Below are 12,649 nucleotides of genomic sequence, written 5' to 3'. Positions count from 1 at the left end.
GTGCCGCCCACAGTGAATGGGTCTTCCCACCTTAGCGTAATCAAGATATTCCCCCTCATGCGTGCAGAGAGGCCCCATGCACAGAGGCCCACCAGGATAGCGGTGATTCTAGACTTTATCAAGTTGACAGTGGAGATGTGGCCGTCACACATAGGAAACACCACCTCATCTAGACGGCTGCAGTCTCCTTCCCTGAATACATTTCTCTCAACTGTAAGCCATTCCCCAAACTCTGTCTTCCACACCCTTTTATCCATCCTTTCTCCTGTCTAGACAGCTTCATTCCCACTCCTGTTCCCCATTTTGAACCCAGTGCTTGATGAGGGCCGAGACTTGGCCTGGATTTTCTGTTCTCTTCCAGATACCTCACGATACCTGGCTCTGGGAATGTTTCTGGGACCCGCAGTTACTTGTCTGTGGCTGTGCTAAAACATCATGACTGACCGTGATGCATGGGAGAAGGGATTTATTCGGGCTTGCAGTTTCAGAGGGATGAGTCCATCACAGCAGGGACAGCAAGTCACAGGCATGGCAACTGAATTGGGAAGCTGAGAACCCATTGACTCAGCCACAGGTACCAAGCAGAATGAGTGAGCTAGAAGTAGGGGAGACTATAAGGTCTCAGAGCTCAGCTCCCGGGCCACACTTCCCCCAGCAAGGTCACACCTCCTAAACCTCCTCAAACAGAGCCAACAGCCCGGAACCAAGGGTTCAAATACCTGTACCTATGGGGTACATTCTCATTCAAGTAACTAGAGCTTCTGGGTAGTTAATGAAGTAAGATATATTCAAAGGTAAACTGTGAATTTGCCAAGGACAGCAGCTGTCACTGCTGGTGGCCTAGTGTCCCACTCAACACCTAATTCTCTAAATGAGGTACCTAACAAACAAACCCGTTGGGGCCTTTGGAGCTGGGGAGAGCTGAGCAGTACCTGCAGGCATTAACATATGTCACAGAGTTTGTCTCCACGGGAGCTGAAGCGGCCCCTCTGAAGTCTTCCCCAGGACACACACATAAACTCATCCCATAAAACATTCATTACATGCTGACTATGAACCGGCACTGGGGATATGAAAATGGACTCGGTCCCATCCTCACAGAATTCCTATTGCCCTAGCATGAGGATCAGTGAAATTTTCGAGGTTTTAGAGTCTGGACTAAGGGGGTAGTAGGAGAAAAGAGGAAAACGCAGGACCTGAAGGAAGGACTGTGAACACCAAGGAACTCCCCTGCATCCAAAGCAATGGCAGGCCCGAGCTGTTTGGCTCTCAGTGGACGCAAGCAGAGCTAGACACTGCCCTGTGGAACTGGCTTCCCTTCCACAGCTCCAGCTCTTTGCGCTTATCTTTCAAGCCTCCTGACTAAGGGGCCCCCTGTACAGTTTTCTCTGAGGAAGGGGAACAGGAGGCAGGACAGTGAAGGGCACGATGACCCGCCAAGGAGGAAAGGGGACATGGTAGTGACCCAGAAGAATCAGCTGCAGGTAAAGTCAGAGTTAGAGAAACAAAGCCACGGCACACGCCAAGGTCCCAGGGTGGGAAGGAGCCGTGCACAGGAAGGGCAGACGGGAGAGCATTGTAACAGAGAGGATGAGAGAGGGAGACATTCCTAACCTGAGGCAGGAGGATGGAGAATAGCATGTCTGATCAGGGAGAAACAGAGATGACAGGACAGGTAGGACAGGCTGGCACACTGGAGTAAATCAATACAGACAAGCCACTTCGGTATTGATCTGTCTTAAACAATGAAGCTTCTTTATGGGGACTTGCAATGGGATTTTCACACAATGTCAGGGTCCACACTGTTGCTATGCCCTGAGAGAGACACAGTTTTAATTTGACCAGACCCTTAAACATCTCCTCCCCCAAGTACCCTGCTTACAACAGGCATGAGAGGGACCCTCTGATGGGGGCTCTGGCCTCTCTGTATCAGCAGATACGCCACTGGTCTAACACAACAGGGCGTTTCCTTACCCAACAGAGCTCTGAAGGGTAGAAACTGTGTCTGTGGCCTGGATGCCATCACCTCACAGGTGAAAGAATTTCCACATGATCCTCAAATCTGAAGGATCAGATGAAAACCAAGCATGAAAGCTTTCTAGAGTGTTCTTTATTTAACCCTAGGAAGGAGGAGGGATGCATGGCATTGCCAGGGCTGCCTACGACAGTGCCCAGGAAAACACGCTTGTCCTTCTTGCCAGCCTCCCAGATTGCTCCACAGTCTGCAGAGAACCGAGCGCCTAGTGGGGCCATTGATGCAGCTCGAGTCATGCTTTCCTTTCTCCTCACCATGGCTTCTTCATCTAATTTCCCCCTCCACCCTTTCCGACTTCCGCCAGGGTTCATAGATCACGTGCCACACTTGGTGAGCTGATGGCCCTTGGCCAGAGGAGCACCCACAAGGTGGAGGGCACCCAGAGGAGCACCCACAAGGTGGAGGGCACCCCTCCATTCTCAGTTGTTGTTGCCACATGGCCCTGCCCTAGAATCTGCTGCCTCTGTGGCCCGAGTGTAATTCCCAACACCCCTGGCTTTAGTAGATGCTATGTCCAGGAACAGACGTGTGCATGTGGGAGGGGCATAAATTCCATCACCCTGGGTTTCTAAACTTTGCTCTGATCTGGCTCGTTCCTATGTAAGGACCTGCTCCTGGTCCTTCTTAGGTCTGAGGGGCTAGCTTCCTCTAGCAGTTCTGATGTCAATGTTCACATGGACACTCTGAAGGGCTGGTGCTGGAAGAAGGAGTGATGACTCTCTGGTGAGTGACCTTGAAACACCAGGTGTGTGTGTGCGCACATGTGCACATGTGCATGCGTACACATGCGTGTGAGTGTGTGTGTGTGTGTTGTGCTGGTGGGGGTAGTGAGGGTGGAGGGGGTGGGAGTGGGCTGGCATCCCGTGGCTGGGGAGCTAACTTCCCTCATTGAGATTTTATCACAGATGCTCACAGAGTCCAATCCAGCCACCGAGCTTCCAGCTCTTTTAGATTTTTCCCTAATTCTCTCAGGAATGGACAGACAGCAAAGGGAATGGCTGGGGGAGGGGAGGAGAATGACAGTGGGTGGAGTTTTAGTGCCAACTTTGTAGACAGCTATAGATTCAACCTGGGTTTGGTTCTGGAGGATCCAAGAGTCTGCCCCCTGAGCAATGTTCTCAGCTGGGCTGCCTGGGACAAGTCTAAATCTCACGAACCTTCCTTTCCTTGTGTGTGAAACTGGGCAGCAGGTTCTCAACCTGCCCCAGCAGTATGTTGTCAGGGTCACATTAGACAGAAGGTTATGTACAAAGACATCAGCAATGGAACCTGCTGCTCCAGGAAAACTGGCTTCTCCCCTTCCAGCGAGCTGCACTGCCCTCTAGTGGTACTGGAGAGGCATATCATTTTCTTGGCAGGGCTGTTTCTGGCCTTCTTTCAAGGTCTCCATATTTCTGAGCTGTAACATGACAGCAACTCCCTTATTTTGCTTGGAAGACCAGTGAATGTGTGTTGGTGTCTTCTAGGGGTGTGACAATGTGACATGCACAGGTTTCCCTGCCCCACTTTCTGCCTTCTGGAAACTCCAGGGGACTGAGCCTAAGACTTTCCTCCTCCCCCACACCTGTAAAAGGAACCCAGCAGGACCACAAGGACTTCCTGGTATCTTCTATGTCTTCTACAGTACCCACAACAGAGTAGATAGTCTGGGAAGTTTGGCGAGTTTAATAGCCAGCCTTTGTGGGTACCTTCTCTAGATAAACCCCAGATGAAAACCACCACAGTGAAGACATTAAGAATCACAGAGAGGTTGACTTTGGACTGGTTTGTTATGGCAAGGAGACCCTCAGTGTTTCTCTTTAAGAACCTTTGTATCATTTAAAACGATGTGGATGTGTCTCTGTGTAGGTATATACTCATGAGTGCAGATTCTCACAGAGGCCAGAAGGGGGCATCAGATCTCCAGGAGCTGGAGTTACCCAACATGAGTGCTGGGAATGAAATTTGGGTCCCCTGGAAGAGCAATGTGCACTCTTCGGTGCTGAGGAATGTCTTGAGCCCCTCAGTGAGTGTCTTGGTGTTTCTTGGATATAAAATCTATATAAGGGACATGTTCTTCAACAAGACGGCCCTAGCAGTTTAATGAGATTAAAAAGTATGAAACGCTGGGGATGAAAGGCACAGAGGAAGAGGGCATTTGTGGGCAAGGATCAATGTGAAGCGCTCCAGGATCCATCCACACAGCCAGCCAAGTGGCCTAAGAGAGTGGGTGAACTACAGCTAAGCTAGGAAGAGGTGTGTACAGGTCTGAAGGCTGGGGCTCACAGACAGCAAGGCCTGGGCACATGACTCTCTGATGTAGGATGATGGGCTGTCTCCCATCCTGGGGTGGCTGTTGTGAGAAGGACCCCCATAGGCTCATAGATTTGAATGCTTAGTCATCAGGGAGTGGAACTACTTGAGAGGGGTTAGGAGGCGTGGCCTTGTTGGAGGAGGTGTGTCACTGGGGGTGGGCTTGGAGGTTTCCATGCCAGGCCCAGAGTCTCTCTCCCTCTCTGCTTATGGATCAGGAATGTAGCTCTCAACTACTACTTTCATGCCTGCCTGCATGCCAGCATGCTTCCTGCCATGGCCTAAACCTCTGAAACTGTAAGCAAGCTCCCTGTTAAAAGATTTCTCTTATAATAGTTGCCTTGGTCACACTGTCTCTTCACAGCAATAGAATGGTGACTTAGGCTGCCATCTTCTTCAAGATAGAGAAATCCCGTGTTCTGAGCCCTCTGATGCTCCAGGAAGTCTAAGTCACGCCCTGTTCAGTTCAGAGGCAGAGTAGCAAACGGGAGGACTAGAACCTGAATCTCCTTGAATAGTCCTGATTCCTGGAAGCCAGCCAGCCTTTTAGGGACACTTGCCCCACCAAGTGGCCCTGGGGGAAGACACAACTATCTAACCCCCATTCCAATTGTCTTCTGCCAAGACTCACTACAGAGAGTTGACCCCCATTTGCTTACTCTATCCTCCCTTCCCTTCCCCATTTCTAGCTCCCAGGAGATACCAGGTTCTGTGGCCACCAGAGCCTGCTGTCTGCTGGCCAGTGCTCCTGAGATAGGCATTTACATAACAGAACAGAGGGTAAGTAGGAAACCAAAGAAACAATCTAGGAAGAAACAATTGTTTGATTTAGACACCAGACCTCTGTGTTCTCAGCTCTTTGATCCAAATATGACCTTCAGAGATGAATTGAAGGAGCCCAGAGGAGGGGGAGAGGGACAGGCATGCTGCATCAGATCTATAGGCAGAGAACAATGGCTTTGTTCCTTGGTGCATGGAAACCAGGCACTGTGGGCACTCCAAATCCGAGGTGTTCTTGCACCATCCCTCTCCAGCCGAGGCTGGGCCACAGCAGCGCGGGGACAGCGGACGTCACTACCCCTTCTCACAGACTGTTTTTTTCTGAGCTCTCAGAATCACCCCCACCCTTAACAGGTGGGAGGAAACAGAATGAATGTTCTGTACAGCTTTGTAAAACCTTGGAGGAAAAACAACAGCACAGAAAGGACTGTGAAGGACAGGTTATAGGCTCCCGGGAGGGGCAAGGCCACTGTTGAACAACACCAGGAAACCATCCATTGATGGCAGGGCCTGAAACACACCCAGCCCAGCTATTGACTCATCGCTGTGTTCAAGCAGCAGGTCTGCAAGAGGCATTGATCAGGAGAGAGAGGGAGATGGGGACACTTCTGCTTTGTTTCGGACAAGGCCACAAGAAAACACCAAACATGTGCCGTGGCATTGTCCAGAGCACTCCTGGTTCTGTATCAAGGACAGTTCAGGCTTTATTCTGAAAACCTTCATAGCAGAATTATCTACTTTCTCTGCACCCCGGGCAATGTTTGATATTGTTTCCATATTCAAAACTTTTATTAAAATCTGAGCCTCCAGAGTACATACAATATATGTATTTAAGTGCCTAGCATATAAAAACTAATTCTTTATCATCTCTCTGAACAAAGGAATATTAAAAGTCAAGTAAGGGTCAGGCCTGTAGCTTGAGGGTGTGGTGTGGTGGGAGAATTCGGGCTGAGGACTGTCGAGGTAATATTCTACACATGCCAGAGGTGAGGCAGTGCCCTTGTCTTCCCCCTGTCGAGAACAGGGTAAGAGTTCTAGTGCCAGGACCGTGACCCAGGGACTGTGTTGGGAATGAGACATCTGGTTGTAGGGATGCTGTGAAGATCAAGAACAGAGGTGGGGTCAAGAGGAACCTAATGTTCAGCCATGGGTACCTAACTAAAGGGGTTTCTAGATTCCTTGGTGGAGAACTGTTCTGGTGAGCAGGCTTGGGACCTTAGTGCGACTGGAGGACTGAAAGTGCATGAGCCCACACGTCAGTCAGCCAGACCTCTGATTGTTGTTTTCTCTTCACAGAGTGACTGCACCTAAATCTACTGCTGTTTTAACTGATATGTGCAGCCCTGTGACCCTGCAGTCAGCACCCTGCCCCTTAGGCTACAGCCTGGTGGGATTTCCAGTCTTTCTGGCACTAGATCTGTGGATGATGCCAAATATATTTCTTAACTAAGTCTCTATCATTCTATTTACCAATAAAGACTTATGAATTGGATGTTGGGGTGAAAACCTGCTAGCTCAGACCAAGAAGGACCAGCTGACCTTCCTTTTTGGCTGGAGACAGAGCAAGAGAGTGTCTCTCCAGCCATTCGAAACCAAAAATACCTCTAAATCCCTCCAAGTCCCTCCCTATTCCTCACTGAGTGTCTCTCTATCTGTCTTCCTGGCTCCTCCACATTCCCTGTTGTAGGCCCATATTTCGGTATGACACAAGAGCCATAGGCCCGATCTGAGGTGGTCAGGTAGCTCTGCAGACAAGCTGTCTGCCTAACAAAGATCAGGATGTTTGGTGCTCCTTTCCTTTGTAACTTGAAGGATATCTTATAGAGATGCTAATTCAGGCCTATGTGACAGCTAGCATATTCGCAAACAGGTGGATGTGAACGTGACAAAAAGCCATTCACCTGATTACCTAGGAGACAGCTGAATGTATTTTCCCACTCAATTGATGTGATGATATATAAACTGTTTGGAGAATCAACAAGAGATCTGGCTCTTCAAGGATGACCATGCAAGCTGTGTTTGGTTATTCCTCGTGACTCTGTTCCAGTCTAGTTAGGGAAAGATAATCTTTTATGTTGGAGCCACACAGGGCTTTGACACCCTATTAACCAATTCCTTTCAACTAGTTGCTAGTTGCTAGCTTTGCCCCCCTAATCCAAGGTTGAATTTATTAACACAGTCTCGGGTTTCACAGTGAAACCTAGTATCGCACAAAACCCAACATCATCTCTTCAGAGTGAACTCATAAAGATATACTCTCTAAGTGTCTGAGGATGACTCTGAACTTCTGATCCTTCTGCCTGTTGATAGTACTTCTGGGTTGTTAATCTGATAATACCTACAACCATCTGGGAGAAGAGTCTCTGTACATGTGTGTGGGGATTACCTTGTTTAGGTGGAGGTAGAAAGACATGGCCATTGTGGGCTGAGGTCTTGGACTGTATAAAGAAGGAGAAAGTGAGCATGCATGCATTCCTCTCTTTGTCCTGATTGTGGATGTGACATGATCTGCTACCTCAAGCTCCTGCTGCCTGACTGCCTTGCCCTTATGGATTGCACCCTTGAATTATGAGCTGTATTAGACTTCCCTCTTAAGTTGCTTTTGTCTATTTTATCGCAGTGATGAGAAAAGGCTTGTGCCCCGTCCTTCTGTGTGCTGGGCTTACGGGCATGTGCCACCACACCTAGCCCTGTGCAGTGCCTGGGGTGGATCCCAGATCTTCATTATGAATAGTCACCCCACCAGCAAAGTCATGCCTCCAGGCTCCATGCCCAGCTTTCAATGTCAATTTTTTTTTAACAACAGGGACTGATGTGGGATGTCCTTCTGTATATGTGCTACTCTTATTGGTTGATGAATAAAGCTATTTCAGCCAATTGCTTAGCAGAGTAAAACCAGGCAGGAAATCTGAACAGAGATAGGAAGAGAGAATAGGCAAAGTCAGAGGAGCTGCCATGCAGCCGCTGAAGGAGTCACATGCTGCACCGATAAGCCACAGCCTCATGGTAATGCACAGATTAATAGAAATGGGTTAATTTAATAGTTAGAGCTAGCCAGTAAGAAGCCTAAGACATTGGCCAAACAGTTGTAACTGATAAGCCTCAGAGTGGTTATTTCATGAGTGGTTTCAGGAACAGGTTGGCAGAGAAAAACTGGTCCAGGGGAAACAGTGGGGTGGAGAATACCTTTGGCTACATCTGGTGCCCAACGTGGGGATCAAATCCAAGGCTATTGGCTGAATGAATTCCCACAGCAGGGGACTTAAGTACGCTCACCTTTGTTGCCTTCATTCTCAGAATATGACTGTAACTAAGTAGATGCTTGGCACATAGTAAATATTAGAAAGATCCCAATATACCTAACTCTCCTGGGAGGCTGGTGAAGAGGACCTGCAGGAAACTCTGAGCAGAGCCTGGGAAAGAACCTCAGTGTGTGCTCACTCTTAGGTTTGGATAAAAGCATCAGGTCCCTATGGTAAGCTGGAGAGGTCCTACCAACATGCAAGGCAGCCAAACAGTTTTTTTTTTGGAGAAATCCTCTGAGGTACAGTCATCTTAATTCTGGAGAAGATATTCCTGGTAAGAGGGGACCTTGTTTAGAAGCAGGGCCATGGAACAGGTAGTGAGTTGAATTCAGATGACATCACCCTGGAGAAAGGTTGGTATTTGGATGTGGTCATACACAGAGGAGGAGGTTGCTTGTGCAGATAATAGAGACACTGGTGCTGCTTCTGCGAGCCAAAGACACCAAAGACTGCAAGCAAACCCACCAGAAACTAGGGGAGAAAGCAGAGCAAATTCTCTCTTAAATCGCCCGAGGGATGCAACTCTGCTAGCTCCTTGATCTCAGTCTGTGGTGCTTGATCACGTCAACTCTAACTTCCCGCCACCCTGCAGGAGGCTAAGACTGAGCTTGGGTGGGTGTAGCAAGGAAACAAGGTGAGCCGGCAGCCCTGGAAGGGAATCATGGGAGACCTTGCTCCTGCTCGTGTTGCCCTCTCCTACAAAGGGGTGCTGATAGTGTGGAATCCTCAATCCTCTTGTTTTGTTCTTCCTCTGGAGCCTTCCCTCACCCCCACCATGAGCTGCGCCAGCAAGCAGTGTGTCAGAATTCGCCAGGAGGCCAGCTGTTACTATATGTTTTGCACAATTCCCACTTCGGGTCCGACTGACAGGTCTACTTGCAAGACAGGAAAGATTTGTTCTGTGCTTTTAAGCACCTAGAGACATGTTCATAAGAACTCCATAGGACGATGCTTTCAGGAATGCCAACCACGCTCCTAAGCTGTCTGGAGACCCTTCACGGTCCAGACCTTCTACAGAGAGTGACTAGCTAGAGCCTGCAATTAATTCCCAGACATTTCTCTCAGCAGAATCCCTAGTGGTAGAGGTGGCTGTGGTTTCTCGACAGAAAATGTGAGTGGAATGTGGGGGTAGAGGGGGCCTGACTATGTATCTTTCATGGCTGTTTAAATACAATAGCTAGCACAAATTTCCATGTGTCTTAGTTGGGGTTTCTATTGCCACGACCCAAAGCAACTTGAAAGGAACAGCTTCTTTTAATTCCACATCACTGCACATCACAGTTCACCACGGAGAAAGTGAAGGCAGGAACCTGAAGGTAGGAGTGATACTGACTTGTTCCTCATGGCTTGTTCAGTCTGATTTCTATAGTCTCAGGACCACCAGCCCAGGGATGACACCACCCACAGTGAGCTGGACCCTTCCCCATCAATCACCCATCAAGAAATTGCCTAACAGATCAATCTTTTTTAAAAATGTTTTTTATTGCACTATACATTTTTCTCTGCTACCCTTCCTTCCTCCCCTCTCCCCTTCCACTTTCTCCCATGACCCACATGCTCCCAATTTACTCAGAAGATCTTGTCTTTTCACCTTTCTGTGTAGATTAGATCTATGTATGTCTCTTAGGGTCCTCTGTGTTGTCTAGGTTCTCTAAGGTTGTGTACTGTTGGCTGAGTTTTCTTTGCTTTATGTTTAAAAACCACTTATGAGTGAGCACATATTATATTTATCTTTCTGGGTCTGGGTTACCTCACTCAATATGATTGTTTCTAGATCCATCTATTTGCCTGAAAATTTCAAGAGGTCATTATTTTTTACCACCGTGTAGTACTCCATTGAATAATGTACCACATTTTCTTTATCCATTCTTCAGTTGAGGGTTATCTAGGTTATTTCCAGATTCTGGCTATTTTGAATAATGCTACTATGAACATTGTTGAGCACATGTCCTTTTGGTATGATTGAGCATCCTTTGGGTATATACCCAAAAGTGGTATTGCCGGGTCTTGAGGTATGGAAACCGCCATACTGGTTTCCAAAGCAACTGTACAAGTTTGCATTCCCACCAGGAGCAGAGGAGTGTTCCCCTTACACCACATTCTCTCCAGCATAAACTGTTATAAGTGTTTTTGATATTGGATATTCTGACAGGTGTGAGATGGAATCCCAGAGTTATTTTGGTTTGCATTTCTCTAATGTCTAAAAATGTTGAGCATTTCCTTAAGTGTCTCTTAGTTATTTGGATTCATCTGTTGAGGGTTCTCTGTTTAGGTCTGTGCCCCATTTTTTTTAAACAGGTCAATCTTATAGAGGCATTTGAGGTCTGTTGGGATCCCCTCTTTTTAGATAACCCTAGCTTATGTCAAATTGACAAAATCAAACAAACAGACTTTCTACTGGAACAAATGAAAACTAGTTTGTGAGGAGACTTTGGACTTTCAGCAGATAACCAGGAAATGGGAAGGCTGAATCCCGAGGGGCAAAGCTTGATATTCAGAAGCCAGTGGCTCTCCCCCTGAGGTGTTCTAACACTGACGATGAGGCATTCTGTGTTTGAGTTAGTAGACCCCTCATGATGAGATGAGAGGCCCTCAGAGATCTCAGGGGGGAGGGGAACAAGGCTGAGCTGTGGGTTAGGTTTGCAGTGCTGGGCCAGAGCCCCCTGCTGGCCATCTAGGGCTCAGTCAGAGCTCTGCCTGTAGCTTCACCATTCCACCATTGAGGACAAAGCTCACTTAATCCAGGGGCCAGGAGCGTTTTTCTCCCACCCCTCATTTATGTTTCCCAGTTCCATTATTCAGCATCTTTTGGTGGGGTTGGGTCATTGGTAAGACAGACCAGAGGAGCTGGGTTTCTGTTTGCATTTTCATTGTTGTTACAGAAGGCGGCTATGGTCAAGAGGGGTCCCCCCTCCTGTCTCTCTGTCTCTCTGTGTCTCTCTCTGTGTCTCTGTGTCTCTCTGTCTCTCTCTGTGTCTCTCTGTCTCTCCATCTCTCTCTGTGTGTGTCTCTCTGTGTGTCTGTCTGTCTGTCTGTCTCTCTCGCTCTGCGTATGTGTGTAGCCTTAATGCTATCCTTACGATGATGTGTGGGAAGTACCCCACCGCCCTCTCTAGGGCAGAGTGGAAGAGATGTCAGATCCTGGGATGGAAACCTCCCCAGCTAGAATCCCCAGGGAAGGGAAAAGGAGAAGAAGGAGCAGATGGAGAATGAGAAGGACAGCCTAGGTGACCAGTGTGACCAGGGAGGTCACTCTGGGAGCATCCATCAATGTTTCGTGCTTGCCTCTTTCTGTCTGGGAACATGGCTGAGAACATTATATATTTCGTGGGGAGGTTCTCACACTACCTGGCAAGGCTTTGGCATGAGTAAGGGCCCTTGGAGACCATCTCTTGAAACTGAGTCTCACGTTAAACAGTTTGATGTAGACCACCTCTGCATTTCCATAGCTAACTGCGCACAGACAGTTTCTCTGTGGACCTGTTGGTAATTATGGTGCTTGGCTTGAATCGTTAGCTTACCTAGGAAGCAGGCCTGCCTCCTTTGCAAAATTAGAATTTACTTCATAGGGATGAAGCCAAACAGTGGCTAAAAATGTGGGTGCTCTCCACTACCAGACTGATCGGGTTTCAATCCCTCTCTCACTCACCAGCTCTGTTGTAGATGGAGCTGCAAGCCACTTCCCGCCACTTGGCTAGCTTTACCCAAAATAATTACACAGAAACTATACTCATTTAAACACTGCCTGGCCCATTAGTTTCAGACTCTTATTGGGCTAATTCTCATATCTTGCTTTAACCCATATTTAGTAATCTGTGAAGTACCACGAGGTGGTGTCTTACAGGGAAGGATCTTAGCCTGCATTCATCTCTGAGAGGAGAGCTATGGCATCTGCCTGACTCTGCTATCTTTCTCCCACAATTCTGTTCTGTCTACTCTGCCTACCTAATTTTCTGTCCTATTAAAGGGCCAAGGCACAGTTTCTTTATTAACCAATGAAAGTAACACATAGACAGATGACCTCCTCCATCATTTCCCCTTTTTCTGTTCAAACAAAAAAGAAGAGCTTTAACTTTAACATAGTAAAATTACATGTAACAAAACAGTTATCAAGCAAAAATTACAGTTACAATATTTATATCTACTTTATCTTCTATCATAACTAAGGAAAACTATATCTATTTATTCTTCAACTCCATCAAAGACTCCAGAAGGATATAATATTGCCTAAGCAAAC

At 47.7% G+C, this 12,649-nt stretch overlaps 1 long non-coding RNA gene across 1 annotated transcript in view; it reads left to right on the top strand.

Moving 5' to 3' along the window:
- The first annotated feature begins 409 nt into the window (after nucleotides 1-409).
- The window catches only part of LOC119828051, a 115,153-nt gene continuing 102,913 nt past the window's right edge, over nucleotides 410-12,649 (top strand). Inside the window, exon 1 of the long non-coding RNA XR_005287744.1 lies at nucleotides 410-574. This is a non-coding gene — a long non-coding RNA (uncharacterized LOC119828051). The remainder of the gene's footprint in view (nucleotides 575-12,649) is intronic.

Source organism: Arvicola amphibius, chromosome 12 (assembly GCF_903992535.2).
Source record: "Arvicola amphibius chromosome 12, mArvAmp1.2, whole genome shotgun sequence".
In the NCBI taxonomy this organism is placed as follows: domain Eukaryota; kingdom Metazoa; phylum Chordata; class Mammalia; order Rodentia; family Cricetidae; genus Arvicola; species Arvicola amphibius.
This window is presented reverse-complemented; position numbering and strand designations above follow the sequence as displayed.